The following is a 12,733-nucleotide window of genomic DNA, read 5'->3' as shown; positions in this document are numbered from 1 at the left end:
AGGAGCGAGGAAGGAGAGCATCATGGAGCCCTTGCACAGTGCAGGCATCCATAGGCATATGACTACTGTGTATAAAGTGAAATCTGGCCCTGTATTTATTATAGGCTTCACTAGATGGTACAAACTGTTTGGAAAGACCCTCGTAGAGCACCCATTTTCGTCTCAACACCACCTCGCTTAATTATTAGAACTGCGTTCTGTCTTGGCTATAATTTTCCCTACTTTAATTTTAAGCAGACACATTTTAGTAAAGAGGAAAGGAAAGATCTCTTATTCTCAGAGGATCAGGATTGTAGTTCAACCAGACTCTTAGGAGTGTGCATCGATAAAACTTCAGTTCGTTTTTTTGTTTTTATTGTTTTGTTAGTTTTTGTTTAGTGTGCACTAAATTGAAATGTGCACTATTGTTTTTAAATGACATTTTGTGAATTTTTGATGATTTCACTTAGAAATGATATGTCATTAAAAGCAAAAGCGCATCCCTAAACTGTATGGGCATTGTCACTATTATCAAGATGATCAAAATTGTCTTTCCAGCTTTTTGCCAAGAAAGAAAATATCACAGACATAAGATAGGCCATATTCAAGTTGTCGGCAGCTCTGGACTTGCCAAAAATACCTCACCATGTTATCAAAAATTACCGTAGTATGCATCATGAAATATGCATAGTGTGTCATTTAAATGAGAATAAAATTATTTTAATTCTATTGGCAAATACGAAGATTAGTATCTGGTATTCAAGGACTGAAGTTGGAACTGCTGTGACTTGGAACTTTCTGCTTGTGTGATTTTTAGCCAGCTTTCCAAAGGAAAAGACAAAGAGATTGCACTGTGTTCATGTGTATGGGTGAGAGAGAGAGAGAGAGAGAGGGATTGCACTTCGTGTGTGTGTGTGAGAGAGATTACACTCTGTGGGGCAGATTTTGTAATCTGCACGCGCAGGGTACATTTGTGCGCGCTACCCAAGGGAGTGCACACATGTGCACCTTGCGCGCACCAAGCCCTAGGGGAGCCCCGATGGCTTTCCCCGTTCCCTTGAGGCCGCTCCATCAGAGCGGCCTCAGAGGGAACTTTCCTTCCGCTCCCCCCCACCTTCCCCTATCTAACCACCCCCCAGCCCTACCTAAATCCCCCACCACCACTTATTTCAGGATTTATGCCTGCCTGCCGGCTTCCAACACACCATCCCCCGGCATGGCTGCTGTGCCGGAGGCCTCGGTCCCGCCCCTGTACCAGCGTCACGCCCACAGCCTTGCCCCCTTCCCGCCCCTTTTTCAAAGCCCCGGGACATACGTGTGTCCCAGGCTTGCGCACGTCCCAAGCCTATGCAAAATAGGCTCGACGCGCGCAGGAGCAGGTTTTCAGGGTTACATGCATAACCCTTTGAAAATCTGCTCCTGTGTGTGTGTGTGTGTGTGTGAGAGAGAGAGGAAAAAAATTGCACTCGTGTGTGTGTGTGTGTGTGTGTGAGAGAGAGATTGCACTGTGTGTGTGTGTTTGTGTGGGAGAGAGAGAGAAAAAATTGCACTGTGTGTGTGGAGAGAGAGATTGCACTGTGTTTGTGTGTGAGAGAGAGAGAGAGAGAAAAATTTGCACTGTGTGTGTGAGAGAGAGAGATTGCACTGTGTGTGTGTGTGTGTGTGGGTATCTCTAGATTTTTACTTGGTGTCTTTTCCATGCCTAGTTTTCAGGACTGTTTGGAAGGAACGGGAAGCATGAGGACTCTGATGGGAAATTTAATTTTTCAGATCCACAATCTATGTGTTCTGGAAAGTTGTTTTTTGTTATTTCTGATTGGAACTTCTTGTTTTTCTGTGGATTTTGATTCTCTTCCTGGAGTTGCAGGAAATGAGATTACAAGTTAAAAAATGAACAGTTTCAAAAGAGAATAGACTGATTTGCAAACTGCTGGCACTTGTTTTTTTTGTTTGCCTAAGGGACCAGATAAAGATTTTCTCCCATTTTGTGTCTATGGGAATATTTTCCCAAAGGCATTGGGCCCTAAATCTCCTTCAAGTAGAAAGTGCCTGGGTTGCAGTAACAGTCCTTACACAACAGGGGAGCTACTGCAGCTTTAGGAATTCTGTTTCATCAAAAGTAGTCTTTTTTTTTTTTCTTTTCGGAGGTGGGGGAGAGGAAGAGTTTGTTCATTCATTTGCTTTCAATATGCTTAAATAGTGTGCACAGATCAGAAAAAAGAAGTCTAGAATTGTGTGGAAACATATAAGAGCCTGTTTTTATGAAAAGAAATGGTGTTGGTGTGTTACAGTTATTTATGATGCGTATGTGTTTGTTTTACAGGTGCTCTGGAAGGTTGTTACAGTTGCTGTGGTGTGTATGTAGGTGTTATGCATTTAACAGGTGCTCTGGTGGGAGTGTTAGAATTGCTATGGCTGGGTTTGTGTACAGTTTGCTCTGGGCGTGTATGCGCAATGGCGTGCCACAGTGCTCTGGGGAGGTTGTATGTGTTACAATTGCTGTCCGTGTGTGGTTTACAGGATGGTCCCCCACACACACTCACACCTTTTCCATATTATTTTCACTTCACACCATCCCACTCTGCTTCCTTGTGCTCGCTCCACCCCGCAATCTCTTGCACCCTCTCTACTCCCCCATTCTCTTAATCCAACAAACTCACTCCTCCCACACTCTCTCTATTCCCCAGTGCTTGGTCCCCACAATGTCTCGCACCCTTGTCCCCTTGCACTCTCCCATTTCCACTCCACTCCCCAGACTTTCCCTCGCTTGCCCCTGACAGCTCTTCACACACAGTCAGGAACCAGAGGAGCGGCACTGGGGGGGAGTGGGATGCAGCAGTGGCAATGGAAGAGATGAAAGTGCATGCACGTAGGCTCCTCCTTATCTTCGTGAACAGCATCTGCGGCACTCCCGCTAGCTCCTCTTTATCTTCCGCTAGCAGAACCGGGTGGAACCCTGCCAAGTCCACTGCTCTGGGCACCATCATTTTTATGTGATTTATTTATCCATCGGCATCTCCGGTCCCCACCTGTGACATCGGTGTCACAAATGGACAAACCAAATACATGAGTGCTTTTTATTGAATAGAATGCACTAAGAAAAAAAAAAGAAACCAAATTTGCTTACAGGGATATTGTGTGATTTCTTTTTAAGGATCTAGAGGCAAGCTGCATATTTGTGCTGACCAAATAACAAAGCTCTGAAGCATGTGCGAACATGTACCGGCGTGCTGGCCAGTTTAGAGGAGCATGTACTTACTTGCAGGAGAGCCGACAGCAAGATATATACAACCCAGTGGCCAAGCATTTAGACACAGCTGGACTTCTCGTTCTCAGTCAGGGGAGCATATTGTGCCTGCCACTGTATCACCCCTGGGCAACTAAGGACGCGATAGAGAAGAAAGCAAATGCCGCCCAAGGCACTCCCTCTCTTCTGTGCCCAGCTGCATGGGAGGGAGTGTTTTCACCTACAAGAGAAAGTGTGTTGTCACCACAGGGCCAGTGTTAGAACCTGCTGAGGCTCATGACAGAAACTATGAAGTTGTCCTAGGAACTGGAAGCTTTTTCTTTCAGTAACGTCATTCAGCTTTGTCAAGGTGGCCTCCTATTGGACTGGGGACCCAGACAATGAGCTTGCTTGCCTGCCCACTATCCACCTCCCCTACCACCACCAAACTCTGTTATTTCCAAATATAAAACACTTTACCAAATCTCTCTGAAGTGTGTGTATGTGTGTTTAAACCTCTGCTTAAACTGTCCTGGAGTGTGGCACTCCAGTGGCCAAAGATAATATCTGAAGAAGAAACCATAAAGTCTCAGTCCCAGGTACCACACTCTATCTTTGGATAATAATTGTTGGTCCCATACAATGTATCAACATTTACAAGGATTCCATCTTTAAATCAGAAATTACCTTAAATTAGGAGCAATCGTTTTTCCATTACAAGATTTGTCCTCTTCTGGGGTTTTCTGATGTAACTGAAAGTTGCAGCAGTCACAGTCTCATACCTCTACTATTAGTACTACTACTACTAATATTTATATTCTACTAGAATATAGAGATATAGAATATATTTTATATATATATATATATATATATAAGATATATAAATATAAAATATTATATTTATATATAAAATATATAAATATTATATATATATATATATATATAAAATATATAAAATATATAAAAATATATTATATTTTTATATATTATATATATGTTATATTTATATATATTTATATAAATATTTAAATATTTATATACTATGAAACATTCAAATGGCCCTTAGCCTTACCTCGCTAGTCATGCAACTAGGAACCTCCTACTAAGTATCTAATACGTTTAATCTTCGAATGTTTAATCTTAATTGGTCTTTGTTAATTGCCTCCCCCTATCCTATTTTCCGGCTATCTTAGCCTCCAAGTTATTCTACCTTGTTGATTGTAACTTTGCTCCTTGTTGTTTAAATGATTTGTTAAATCTAAAGTTATTCCCCCTTGTTCTGTGTAAACTGATTTGATATGGTTATGACCATGAAGGTTGGTATAGAAAATATTTAAATAAATAAATAAATAAATAAATAATAAATAAATAAATAAATATAGCACTGTAGGTTGTACGAGATACTTCCTACTCTGTGAAGCTTACAGTCTGGCCAAGACACACAAGACAAATAAGCATTTGCAGAAAGACAGGAAAGTCTGAAAGATAAATTAATAGACTGAGTTTAACTGAAGACATGGACCAGTTTGCCTAATTGAGAAAATGTGCAAAAGTTGAATCTGTGTCAAGGAAACTAAGAGAAGCAGGAGATGGAGTGGATGGGCTGAGGCAGAGCCTCAGTCCATCCACTCCATCTCCTGCTTCTCTTAGTTTTCATTCATGACTTCCAGTTTCGTCATCTTCTTTCTTTCTTGCCCATTCCCCATACTAAGGGCCTGATTCCCGATGGCTTTTTTCCCATTCTGTCTCTACGAAAAAAGACAGCGATGAATCAGGACCTAAGTATGGAAACTGCAGTGACCTTGATCTGGCCAAGAATTTAGATGGCAGATCTCTGGGGTTCAAAACTATGCATACACGGCAACTGCTGGACAGTGCAGCAATACAGCAGCGCCTTGGATTTCTTAACGGCAGCCCCACCAGAGAAGGAAAGAAAATAGACTGTAAGCAGTGGCAAAGTCCCTACCTGTCAAAGCATGAGTGCCTGCAAAATGGTTTCCAAGGGGGAACATAATGAAAAACTGTAGAGCTGTACAAAACCAAAATCATAGAAATAGTTACAAAAAAAAGCAATTAGTCATTTAAATCCCAGAAGTGGAGGGGGGGGGGGGGAATGAGGAGGGGAGGAATGACCCTTCCCTAGCTCCCCTCTCTGAATACCCATAAGTTAAGTTGCTCAAATAAGACACTGTCTTTCCTGTAGGTAAGAATAAATCACTTTGTTATAGTACATCTCTTAACATAGTAAATTAGTAAATATCAGCAGAAAAGTCCCACAAGGGCCATTCAGACTGCCAGCAAGCTTTATCGTTTTCCCTTTGGTTATGGTTGCTATGTGCAGGTTACCCCTAGGCAGCACGGGTTACCCTTTTCTTTGTCTCCGTTATTTACTCACTAGGAATACTTTGTGCTGATCCATGCTCTTTTGAATTCCGAAACTGTCCTTGTCTTCAGTGGCACTGCGGGGAGGGCATTCTGTGCATCCACCACCCTTTGCATAAAGAAATGCTTCTTGACATCAGGCCTGACTCGAACCCCTTGGAGCTTCATATTATGACCCCCTTGTTCTACATTTTTCATTCCCATTAAAAAGGTTTGATCCTGTTGCATTGTTACCTTTCAGGTATTTAAAAGTCTGTATCATATCACCCCTATCTCTCCTCTCCTCCAGTGTATAATATTATATATAGGTCTTTCAATCTCATCCCATAACTCATTTGGTACAGATCCCTGTCTTTCTCTGGACCGCTTTGAATCCTGTCTCTATTCTTGAAATCTTCTCTTCAGAACTTCCACCGGTACTCCAGGTGAGGCCTCACCAAAGACCTGTGCGAGGGTATTATCATGTCCTTTTCCTTCTGTTATGCCCCTCTCTCTGCAGCCCAGCATCCCTGTGGCTTTAGCCATTGCCTTAACACATTATTTTGCCGCCTCAGATTGTTGGGACACTATGACCCAAGGTGTCTCTCCCAGTCCATGCACATCAAACTTTTGCCCCCCATCACCTACAGCTCCTTTGGATTTTTTTGTACCCCAGATGCATGACTCTGTACTTCTTGGCATTAATCCCGACTGCCAAACTTTCAACCACTCCAAGTTTTTTTTAGATCACTTTACATTCTTTCATCTCCTTTAGGGAGTCTCAACCCTTCAGGGGTGTCCATTCTGTTCTAGATCGTAATGTCATTCGCAAAAAACAACTTTTTCCTTTTATCCCCTCCACAATGCCACTCACAAAGATATTGAACAGAACCAGACCCAGAACCTATCCTTGAGGCACTCCACTCATCGCTCTTCCCATCCTCAGAGTAGGTTCCATTTGCGACTACTCATTGTCATCTGTCTGTCAAACAAATTCTGGTCCATTTCCACCACCATGGGACCCATTCCCAGGCTTTTCAGTTTGCTCATGAGTCCTCCTATTTGGGATTGTATCAAAGGCTTTGCTGAAATCCAGATAAATCACATCAAGTATTCTTTCCTTCATCTAATTTGCTAGGTAAAAAGTGAACTCAGAAAAAGACATTTGATGAACAAAGGGAAAGACTTGTGCTAAAAAGTTCTCAGCATGTGCACAATAAAACTTTATCGTGCACATTAAAGTGTTCAGTGAGATTTTGAAATAAGCCAGTGGAGGATGTAAAACTGGCAGGGTGATATGTCAAAAAAAAACCTGAGCTCTCCAGGCTGGTTTAAAAAATGAAAATAAAAAGAGGCACCACAGAAACAGTTTGTGATGTTCTGGCTCACTACACTGAAAAATTGTTCACTGAGGAGATTTATCCTTTTAATATACCATTTTGGTATTTACCATTTGTATTTTAAGTCTTCACTCTTTTCCGGTTGTAATACCTTTTATTGGACTAACAGGAGGATTATCAAGGCATAGTGCTGTCCATCAGTATATGGTTTATTCCTCTACCAGTTATCCATTTAAATGGCAGTCAAAGCATTTTGATTTAATACAGTGCATGGAGAATGTATTAGCTTAGCAGGTCGAGTGCATGGCCCCTTTGGTGGCTGAAGTCATCCTGCTCTGTGCAGTACAGAATGTATTGGAACCTATGTTAGGAGCAGAGAAGCAACAGGCTTCCAGAATGGTGAGCAGTAAAGCATTACCTATCCAAAAGTAAAAAATAACCATCAGCTCTTCCCAAAACAGGAAGCATTAGAGCATTATTGTCTAATTATGTAAGCACGTCACCTTCTAGATTTGAAAAGACAAGTTTAAAAGCAGAAGATTAAACGGCAGCATCTTATGAAAAAAATATTCAATAACCAGCCCTTTATCAGAGGAATACAAATGCATTTCTCCAATATCCTCTTCTAGAACAGAAAGGATAAAAAGGTTTGGGCGAATGACTAAAAACTGATGCTGGAAAAGCATTCCCTGGCTCCCTTTTACCAAACGATGTGTTTGAAGTGCTGACAGGTTCAGGATTGTGACTCACTGGCACCATTAGTTTGCAGCTGTGTGTTCAGTTTAATAAGGCACTTATCTGAGCTGCTCACCTGAAGCTTGCAAACTGGTTAAGAAAACATCATGCAGGACTCGATAAAAGCAACATCCGTGAGACTGGAAGAGATTAATGACAGCAAGACGGCAGAAGGGATGAATTTGCTTTCATCTTTAGCATGTCTGCTTTCTTTTGGGAAAGGAAGATACAGTTGGAGCATGCCTTGTTCCCTGTATAGGCCTACACAACAAGCTTGCACAGTTTTCATCATCTGTAGCAAGTTTGGAGTCTTCATAATGGCATCTATGGGAGAAACTGAGTAATGAAACATTATTACATTAAGATAGATTCCCAATCTTTTAGCTAATGTGACCCCCATGTAACACTTACATTCACAAGACCCCAGAGGATGACTAAAACAAATTGGCAGGGGTGTAGCTTCCCTCCAACAATCATCCCCTCAAAATTCTAGCTGATCCTCTCCCTCAACCTCCACCCCATTCAGAGGACCTCTTCTCTAATCCTCCTCCCTTCCAGCGAACCCTCTCTCTCAACCTCTGTCCACCCAGCCGATCCTCTCTTACATCCCCCAGGGTCTCTCACCTCCCCAGCCCATCCCCTCCCTCTCCCCAAGCCCTTCTTATAATTATCAGCCCCAACTGATCCTCTGTCATCTATTTCCTCTCATCCCTATCTCTTTCATCTCTAAGCTTCACCTCCTTTCTGCCAACCCTTCTCTCATGTCCCCTAGCTGTTCCCTTTTCACCCTCAGCTCCTCTTTTATGTTACCCAAGTCGATCTTCTGCCATTCCCTCTCTCTTGCCCTCCTCAGCCAATCTCTCTCCAGCTAATCCAGCCTTCAAAACCTTCTAACAGCCTCCTCCTCAAACATCCCCCGGCCAGCAACAGTATTTTCCTGTGAGCTATGTGCAAAGGTAGACAACTGGTGGCAAGAGAGGGCAGGCTGCTGCGGGGGGGCAACATTTTTCTCTTGGGTAGGTCAGTGGTGGGTGAGGAAGAGGGGAGCGGGTGAACAATCTTCACTGGTTTATGCACACTCAGTCCCACCCTCTCCACATGGCTGGTCCCAAGCCCAATGGTGATCTTCAAGTGGCAGCAGCATTGATAATGAAAACCAGTGCAGAGTCTGTGAGCCAGTACAAGCTCATGGGCCTTGCTGTGGCCTATCCCTCTGTTACCAAAGAAGCTCTTGCAAAGGCAGTGCCACTGCAGGGCCTGTGAGCACGCGCTGGTTCACAGGACCCACGCTGACTTCCACTGCTAATGCTGCTGCTGCTGCTAATGATGCCAGAAGAGTGCTGCATTTGAGGCACTCGGGAGAGGCTGCCCATTAGGGCTCCCAACCCACAGTTTGGGAAGCCATGCACTAAAGCCCAAATTTTCAAAGCCCTGTGCATACAAAAACCAGGGGATATGCACAGGGGCGGATTCCGGGTAAAGATCGGCCCGGGGATTTTCTGCCCAGGCCGGCCCAGGAGATACCCCGTGGTCTGCCGAGCACGGCTCTGTCGCAGCCGCACACGGCAGACCACGTGACCAGAGCGACCGGCCCAGCAGGGGATGCCCGATCCCCTGATAAGCCAATCTGCCCCTGGAAATGCATGTGGTTTGGCCGTGTGTGCGCCGAGCGCATTTTAAAAAATGGCCCAGCCACGCACGTATCTCCCAATACATGCCGAAGTGCCCGGCTCCTTGAAAGGGGTGGGCCGGGGGGGGGGGGGCGACTGGGACAGCAGCAGTTTGGCCCTGTCCCAGGGAGCTGGCCGGTGCGCAGAACTTACTCCTGCTCGGAGGAGAGGGTAAGTTCTAAAACAAAAAAATTATGATAAGGTGATAGGGTAGGTTTAGGGGTCAGGGAGGAGAGGGGAAAAGGAAGGAAGGTTAGGTAGGAGGATAGGAACGTTCCCTCCCAGTCCGCTTCTTAATTGAAGCGAACTGGGAGGGAACTGGTGTAGGCCCGATGACATCGCCGTGCATTATTTTTTTAAAATCCCCCCTTGCACACGCGAGACACCACCCACACGCACATGCTCATGCCGATATTAAAATCAGGCGCGCATGTTTGCATAGGAATTGTATTTTATAACGTGCGCGAAGACTCATGCCCGTTATAAAATTGCCACATCCATGTGTGCGCCAGGAACCGCGTGCAATTGGACGCATGCACGGGCCTTTGAAAATCTACCCCTAAGGGTATATTTTGCTAACTACCGTGTCATTTTGCTCATTTTCTCTGTTGCATTTGGCCAGCAGCGGGCTTGCTCCATGGCCAGCCACCCTTACCTCTCCCGGCCGGGGTTCCCAACGCCGCGACAAAGATGTGGCTGGCTGCCGCTCGGGCCCAGCCACGCTGGAGACACCACCCTAAGCAGGGGTGGTCTTAGGCGCACACACGTGCATTGTGGCCCGATTTAAAGGGCCTGCGGCGGGAAAACCTCCGCTGCGCCCACCAATGATGTCAGCGGGGCGCGTGTGTTTAAACCCAGATCTGCCCCAACACCAGACACCTCAGCAACAGGTCCTCTTGCCTCGACCCCCAAGGGTCCACTACTGTAACATTCTCTTTAGGTGGCTGTAACTCAACTGAGAAAAGGCAAAAGGTAATCTGAACCTACATAGATGGTAGTAATTTGAAATTGCAATGCAGATCTCTATGAATTTAGCTTTTTCACTTATTATTTTCTTTCCATTGTGCTAAGGTCTGATTACTAGGGTAATAGGGACAAAGAAAAGATTTGGCAGTTGGTAAACAAGCCTGTGTCTTAGGTACCTCAATTTAAAAAACTGTACCAAAAAGTGAAAACTTCAGCCAGTAAGAAGGATTTTTAAAAATTAATTGATTGATTCTTCCTTTCTCAACATAAACTTTTCTTCCATCAGTTATGATGTTATCCTTTTTAATTCTCTCCTCAGAGTATATTCTCCTCCCTTTGATTGATTATTAACCATGTAATATGCCAAGGTATTGTTATTTTCCTGATTTGGTTTCTTTTTTTTTTTCTTTCACTAATTGGCCTATGCAGTATTTCATTTTTTTTTCTTTTCTTGATGTGATATTTGTACGTATTGAAAATTCAATAAATAAAAAAATAAAGAATAAAAAAAAATAGGCGAGACTGCAGTTTACAAAAAGTCCAATGTAATCCGCTTCAGATTTCCCAAAGAGCTGAAACAAATTTCCAAAAGAATTGGTGCAGAGTTTGAAATCCATTCAAACTAAAAGCCCTATTTACTAAAGGTTTTCTCCCATTCTATATTCAAGGTTTGGTCACCCCATGGATCAATACAGGCGCAATATTATATTCTCAGTTTTGTTTTGTATTCTTTTTCAAAGAATGCCTAACATTCTGTTTGCTTTTTTTTTTTTTGGCTGCTGCTACCACACCGAGCTTAAGCATTTCAGTCCATTGCTCACAGTGACTTCCAGGACTTTTTACTAAAGGCGTGCGGGGAAAAATATTTTTGGTTTTTTAATTTTTACTCTTTTTGGTTTCATTTTTTTCTTTTTATTGTGTGCTGAAACCATTTAATGCACATTAAAATCATAAATGATTTTAGTGCATGCTAAATGATTTGACACACACTAATACAAAGAAAAAAAGTCCATGCACTAAAACTTTTAAACATGTACTGAAATGAGAAACAAAACTGTTTTTGCTGTTATTTCATTTTGAAAATGGTATCAAATGAACCACGAATGTTGATGTTTCTGTGCTGTTGCAAAATTAATTACATCCAGGACTGGCTTTTGGGATGTGCAACTGTTAACCCTTTGACAGAGGGATTATAGTTTCTCCTGCTGCTACATTTCCAGACCACAGCTAGGTGTGATACGTGGCGTGGAGGTAAGTCCTACGAAGCCTATGCTGACAGCTGGTGAACGTGCCCTGAAGCAACCTCGCCCGCTGGTTGAGCCCTTGGGTTCTGGCTGCTGGCAGAACTTAGGCAGTTCCCTAGGATGATAGAGCGACAACAAGAGTCCAAGGACAAGCCACGGTCAAACCAGGCAGCAGACCGGAGATATCATGACGAGGCCAGGAGTCAGGGCGGGCGGCATGCAAGCGTAGTCAGTTCCAAAAGCAATGATCAGGTCCTGGCAGCAGGCAAATGTGGTCGGATCCAAAGCTATGGTCAGTTCCAGATGGCAGGCGAATGTGTTTAGGTCCAAGGCTATGGTCAGTTCCAGGCGATCAAGCCAAGGATGGATGAAAACAGACACTGAGACACTGGAAGTGACTAGCAGGGCAGGACTGGATGAGACAGGCTTGGCAAGGCAAGACTGGAAGAGAGAACACAAGGCTGTACACAAGGCAGGAGATCCATTGCTGAGGCACTGATAGGCATTCTGGGCTGTTCTTAAGTAGTCAGGGCCTGCTGATGTCATCACTGGGCACCACGGGGGCTATTCCCACCATTGGTCCTTTAAGTGCTGATGCATGCTGATGGAGGAACTTGGTGGTGTGCAGGTGGCATCAGAGCTATGTCAGGAGCTGGGGGCCACTGGATTGTGGTGGTGTTCCTGACACATTGGGAGGGGCGCTGAAGATGTTGGGGTGAGTTGGAGAGAGCGGCTGGTCACAGGCGTTTCCCGCAGCCAGCTAAATGTAACACTATGACACAATGACATTGTTTGTAATGGAAACAGATAGAACTCCCCACACAATTAAATATATACAGTAGCAATACACCTGTATTATTACTTTTACTCCTTGCCACTCACACAACCATGTCTATGATATTTTGTAATTATATAGGACCTTCATATTGTTGGCTTCTCGTAATCCATATAGCTCATCATGCAAACAACATGGCTGTGCCCAATCATATATAATCATCGGTCCTTGTCCATAAGTACCGATGTATTTTTTGTTTTGTTTTTCTTTTGCAAATAAAGGGGCGGATTTTCAAAGGGTTATGCGTGTATATTACATTTGGCCGGCGCACTCAACCTATGCCTGCCCGGAGGCAGGCGCAACTTTGTCAACAAAAGTCGGGGGGGGGGGGGGGGGTTAGATAGGGCTGGGGGTTGGGTTAAGTAGGGGAAGGTGGG

The sequence above is a fragment of the Rhinatrema bivittatum genome, chromosome 4 (assembly GCF_901001135.1).
Source record: "Rhinatrema bivittatum chromosome 4, aRhiBiv1.1, whole genome shotgun sequence".
Lineage (NCBI taxonomy): Eukaryota > Metazoa > Chordata > Amphibia > Gymnophiona > Rhinatrematidae > Rhinatrema > Rhinatrema bivittatum.
This window is presented reverse-complemented; position numbering follows the sequence as displayed.